The 6,332-nt window shown below is 32.0% G+C and overlaps 1 pseudogene; it reads right to left on the bottom strand.

The window, feature by feature from the left end:
* Nucleotides 1-4,261: 4,261 nt before the first annotated feature.
* On the bottom strand, nt 4,262-5,788 carry LOC143616193 (F-box/LRR-repeat protein At3g59200-like; annotated as a pseudogene).
* Between the last annotated feature and the right edge of the window lie 544 nt (nt 5,789-6,332).

Below are 6,332 nucleotides of genomic sequence, written 5' to 3' on the forward strand. Positions count from 1 at the left end.
GCAGCTATGCCCAATTTGCCTTACTAACATAAAAAACATGGCCTTTGGGTGCGGACATCAGGTACTATTATTTCTTCATATTTTACTTCAGATAAATCTTATTATTGTCAAATATTTGGTAGTCAAGTTTGTTGCTTAATTTTACGGTACTTCGCAGGCATGTTACCAGTGCGAACTAAGTAATTAATCATAGGTTTTTTTTATGATAGTTAGGAGAGAGAAAAAAAAAGATTATATAGAAAGATATCAAGCAGTTAGAGTGCATCGTTCAAACCATTGGGGTCAAAGAAGACGATAACAAAACGTGTTTAAACCCCACAACCAAAAATTGTTCACAAGAAAGTTCACGATTTGTATATGTATAAGAATGCATTAACACAACCACTAAATACTTAATTGCTTTCTTTAACAGGCCATCAAGTAAAAACCTCAAAAGTTTCTTCATTAAACCCGAACTCGCTCACCTGAAACGCCATTAACCACATTCGGGTCCGCGTCAATTTTTTTATTAAAATAACTTCATTTGTTGTATTTTAGTGTGGACTTTTTTTTCTTTACTTTCGATTGCATATATAGACACATTTGTGACTTTTAGTTTTAGCATGTCTTTTGTTGTTACATGTAGACACCTTTGTGACTTATTCCATGATTAATAACTAAATGAACATGGTTTTCTTTCTTGTGTTCGTTCGTTAAGAAAATTAACGTTTTCGTTTATATTCGTTCATTAGCAGTATAAACAAAAGTTTATGAAGTAAACCAATAAAAATAGATGAAAATAGATGACCGAACATAACAAAGTCTTTATGTTTGAGAAACATCAACAATGAGGTCAACAAAGTTGGAAAAATGTCAAAGAAATATATGGCACTAGCAAGTGGAATTATAAACAGGGATGAGGTGAAGGTTTTAAATATGTATGTTTCTTTTAAATTCTTTTTCTATAAAACAAACAAAAAAAAAACCACTGCTTTTATCTAAATTTTCTTACGTAACGTTTTTCTTTAATCATTGAAAAAATGCTATGAAAAACCAACCAACTTTCAATGTTTGCTCACAAAAGTCCATCCATATTTGCCTATAAAAGTCCCTCTACATGGTATTTTTAAACATAAATATAAAATTACTTATTATGGTATGTTTTATTATCTATAGGGACTAGTTGTGTAGTGATCTCTAAAACACAAAAATCTCTCACCATATATATATATATATATATATATATATATAACCACACCACGTTTTCTCCCAACCACCGGTCCACGTCCTCCCAACCACATATAAATGCAATGAACAGACACAAAGTCATCACTGCTCGTCATCTCCATCATATTTGGCATTCAATATATTTTTCATCTTTAGTTCTCTGTTTCCCTAACTCCATATACAAAACTAATTTTGTTTTTAAAATAAAAGAGGTTAAATTTAAAGATATTGGGGTTACATGAACTACTGTTGAAGAACATGTGTGTTAATGTATGTAGTTAGAATGTGGAAGGTGAAGATAAAACATAACTAATAATCATCTTGGAATATAGTGAAAGAGAACACATAAATTAGAGCTTCGATCGAACCGATGTGAACAAAAAATCCGAAATTGAGATCGATTTCAACAATTCGGACACTAGAAACCAATCCTCAACAAAATCACCATCGGTGAGGAAAAAATCATCCGCCCCATCCTCAACGCCGTTGTACGACACACTCGTAGCGGCTTAACGGTGTCGATACAAACTGATTCTAACAACTCACGAATTCGATACGAGATTTGAGGAAAATTGACTTGAGAGGCATAATCCTAGACCTTGTTTTGATGTACCAAAATCAATGAGCACTGAGAGGATTGATCGATTCGAAGTTCTAACATAACTAAATGGTGAGAGATTTATGTGTTTTAGAGATAACTACACAACTAGTCCCTATAGATAATAAAACATACCATAATAAAATACCATAATAAGTAATTTCATATTTATGTTTAAAAATATCATGTAGAGGGACTTTTGTGAGCAAACATTGAAAGTTGGTTGGTTTTTTATAGCATTTTCCCTTGATCATTATATGACAATATAAACACATCATGTAATGTTAGAGGTTGTGATCGATGAGCCAATTGGAACAGTGAAATATCCTTGTGTTGTTAAAGGATTATATGGTGCTTCTCTGTCAGGTAGGGCTGCCCAATCTGCTCACCGCTCGTTTGTCGCTCACTCGAAAAATGCCCGTTCGATTTCGGCTTGGTTTGGAAGTGAGTCGTTCAGTTCGGTTCGGTTTAAAAACAAGCCAAGCACGAGCAAAGCCTCACTCTGTTTGGTTCGGTTCATTTTGCTTGAATTATATTTATTTATTCGTTTATTTATAAATTTATGTATATATATATGTGTATATATATATATATGGTTGGTATCATTTAAGAACTCTAAAAAAGTTAAGAACTCTTAGGAACTCTAAACAACCAAATATTTTTAATTTTTTTTATATATTAACATTATTTAAGAGTTGTTTTATCATATTTTATATAAAAAATTTTGATTGCATATATTAATCACAAGTTTACATATGTGTAAAATTTATGTACTAACAAATTTACATATGTGTAAAACAAAACATATATATGTATAAAAACTAATTTTCAAAATTGTAATCGTAAACATAGATATAAAAAGTGATAAACTACACTCAAATAAATTTAGCATACAAAATTTTTTATAAAAAACGTTAGCTTTCAAGGGTTCTTTCAAGTTCTTAAATTATTTAACAATTCTGTAACGATACTCATCATATATATATATATATATAAGTATAAGTATAATAGTTTTTATAAGTTTATAAAATTTCTCTCTTTTGTCTTGACTTCAAAGTTCAAATTTATTTCATAGCTGCTCGTTTTATATATGTTTTGTTGTTAATTTTGAATTTTAGAAATTTAAAGTTGGAAGTTTAGACATTTTATAGTTGAAAGTCTTAAATTAATTATATTTTGAAGTTTTAGAAATTTAAAATTGAAAACTTTCTACGAAATCAAGCCGAACCAAGCCGCTCGGTTTCAAATCAAACCAAGTTCAAGCATCAAAATATCACTCGTTTCTTTAAATTCAATATGCTCGGTTCTGCTCACTTTCAAACGAAATCAAGTATGAACAAGCATGCGTTTGGTTCGACTCGGTTCGTGAAGAGCTCTACCTTCAGGTCTTTAATGTTTTCTATAGGAAATTACCAACCATACAAAAAATACTGAAAAACTTTAAATGATGGTCAATACTAATCTTTTTCGGCTAATTGTTATCCTTTGTTTTATCTTTTCTATATAGGAAAACCCGCATTGAGCAAGGTTTATGTTTTGATGAGAGAGATTGAAAATAAGCTTACAGATAACTTACCAGTGTTCCTACTAAGTAGAACAAGATTTGCTTGAAACCATTAATTTTATTATTGTTGTTGGTCTATCCTTTACACCCGCCTACCCATCATCGTCAACCTCCCCTCTTATGCATCAACCACCATCGTCACATACATTAGCCACTCATTTTTCAGAAGCAAATATTTGTGTTCATTTTTTTTGTATTCGTTTATATTTGTTCCTTAAAAATCTATAAACTACACATATCAATTGAAAATGCCCAAATGCTAAACAAAATATAACGAACACAACAAACTAATATACGTATTAAATTAAAATAAAACTACATTAAAAAATAAAACAAATCATTACGACATATGAAATAGCAAAACGATTATAACAAAACTACGTTAAAAAATAAAAGAAATCATTACGACATATGAAATAGCAAAAAGATTAAAACAAAATCTAAATAAATCCTGTAACAAGAGAGGGGGGGGGGGGGTCGTCAAACTAGTATTAGATAATATAATACAAGTCGAACCCATATTTCGGAATCTACCGAATCGTCCAAGCCCAAAGGAAATGGGTAGAAGGTTTTTACCAAATACAACACTTTGGAACTCTAAAACTAGGGCTTTCAGAATTTCATTATTTGTGTTAAAATATTAATTTATACTTGTAGGTTTGTGTACTTCTCTTATTTGTGTTAAAATATTTTTTTAACTGAATTTTTCAACCATCAACTTACTTTTGTAAGGAGACACCTTACCACTAAACCACTATATTATGGTAAGAGTGACTTATAATAAAACAAATCATCTAAAGAGATGATGAAAAAACACCATTCACCAAATAAATTTGATAAAATCCAAAAATAACAGTCATCACAATTGTCTTTGAAATAATAAACAATGACTTGTCTCATATATAGTCATTAGAAGCAAAAGAGAAGTTTCATATTGCAAAACACATGCTTAATTGCTAATTAACTAATAGTACAATGAGACCATTTCCCATGAAAATGTATCTCACAATAGGTGGAAGCTCTAGGAAGCTTTCGCAACCTTCGACACAACTGCGTTTCTTCTTCTATATTGTTTGAGTGTTTCCAAGTGATTGTTACCGTCTTCAACACCTCTGCATCCCGCAAAATGTATTTCAGAAACAATCTATCAAGTTTCCAACACTCGTTAAGTGAAATGTTGATGGTTGTGAGGCTTTTTAGATTACGAACCAACTTTTGCTTAATCCAATTCTTTCCTACAGGCTTTTGTTTCCAACACAAACAAAATAGACAAAACCATTAATGTACAAGGATATGTATAAGAGGTTAACATGCACATAAGATAAATCATTAGAACATAAATCAAGTATGTATATACCTTTTCAACACCCAAATGTTTCAATCCTGGAGTACTGCTAAGAAATTGATGGATTAGTCTGTAATGCCAAAACCCTTTCAACTCCAAATGCTTCATATTCTGAAAGTAGGCATATATGAAGTGAATGGGATATTTATATCCACATGGCAACTTACATTGCGAGCCGAAAGTGATTTAACTCCACTTATTCCCCTTAGAAGCTCAACCCACAAATTATTATATGTTATCTCAGAAAAAGAAATAGATGCCTCAACCAAAGATGACACATCTTCCATTACAAAAAACGAGCACAATACTCCACCAACGAAGAGGTATTCAAGATTAGGGACGTTTAAAACTACTTCTTTGACTACTATGGTGATAACCGATAAAAATGTTAGTTTCAACCGTTTCAAAGTAGGAATATTGAATATGTAATTTTTTTCATCTTTGCGAATTGTTACTTCCAAAGATAAACATTCAAGCATTGGGCAACCGCTAATGAGCTTAAATGCACTGTGAAAAGGATTCTTATATACAACGATGTCTAGAGTTTTCAGGCAAGGAAGGCAGACAGAAGATGGCCACTTCCAAACACTCTCACTCTGATCATCTACATTATAACTTAATCTTAACTTTGTAAGTGTCTTGCAGGTGAACATGCTTAAAGTGGCTCAAGCTTCACAATGTGTATGTCAAGCTCATGAACGTTTAACTGGACTGCCTTATCAATCCAACTTGATGCACGCGAATAATAACTAGATAAGTGCAGTCGGAAAGAATTAACTTGGGATATTTTGCGATACTTGAATACCTGATCCACAAATCTATCTAAACTATGGCTTTTCCATGGATATAATCAAAGTCAAGGTTTGTATCTAAACCATGGTGTTTTCCATGGGCATCATCAAAGTCAAGGTTCATGACAAACATCCAACTGTACCTCCATCTTTTTGACAAAATAGTAGTTTGCACCGCAAATTTTGTAGGCGTTAGAGAGAGTATGTATGAAAGAACGTCTTCAGGCAAACTGCTAAGCCTATCATCTACATTCTCACTTATGGAACTCATGGTATAATTCCTAAAAATAAAATCCAGAAGTTAAAAATATTCACAACTAATATGCAAAACTTTAATATGTAAAAAAGTGTGAAAATGTTGATATATTAATACTAAACATTCAGTAAATGAAATAGGGTCATATGCATTCAAATTACCTAAACTAGAGTTCGGCCATGAAAAAAAGCAACTCTCGCCTGGATACCTGATATCCCTTTCTCATCAATTGTCCCACACTCAACAAATTATAGCCCACTTGAAGAGAAAAATAAACATCATCTAGAAATTTTGTGTTATTTGGAGTCGTGATCTTAACTGTTCCTTTTCTTTGTACAACTAGCTCTTTTTGTCCCCAAGTTTCACACTGACCTTATAGCTTTCATCCAGTTGAGAAAAATATTCTTTAGCACCAGTCATGTGATTGGATGCTCTGGAATCCAAGAACCAAAGATGAACATCACTACCACTTGATCCAGTATCCGTTAGAGCCATGAAAAGTTTCTCATCATCTTCTTGATTCAATTCATTCTCAGCTGCAAAAGTGACTGATGGTACCAGTAGTTTTTCTT

Source organism: Bidens hawaiensis, unplaced genomic scaffold, assembly GCF_021521415.1.
Source record: "Bidens hawaiensis isolate Kalapana, Puna unplaced genomic scaffold, B.hawaiensis_p1.1 tig00046156_1, whole genome shotgun sequence".
Classification (NCBI taxonomy): Eukaryota; Viridiplantae; Streptophyta; class Magnoliopsida; order Asterales; family Asteraceae; genus Bidens; species Bidens hawaiensis.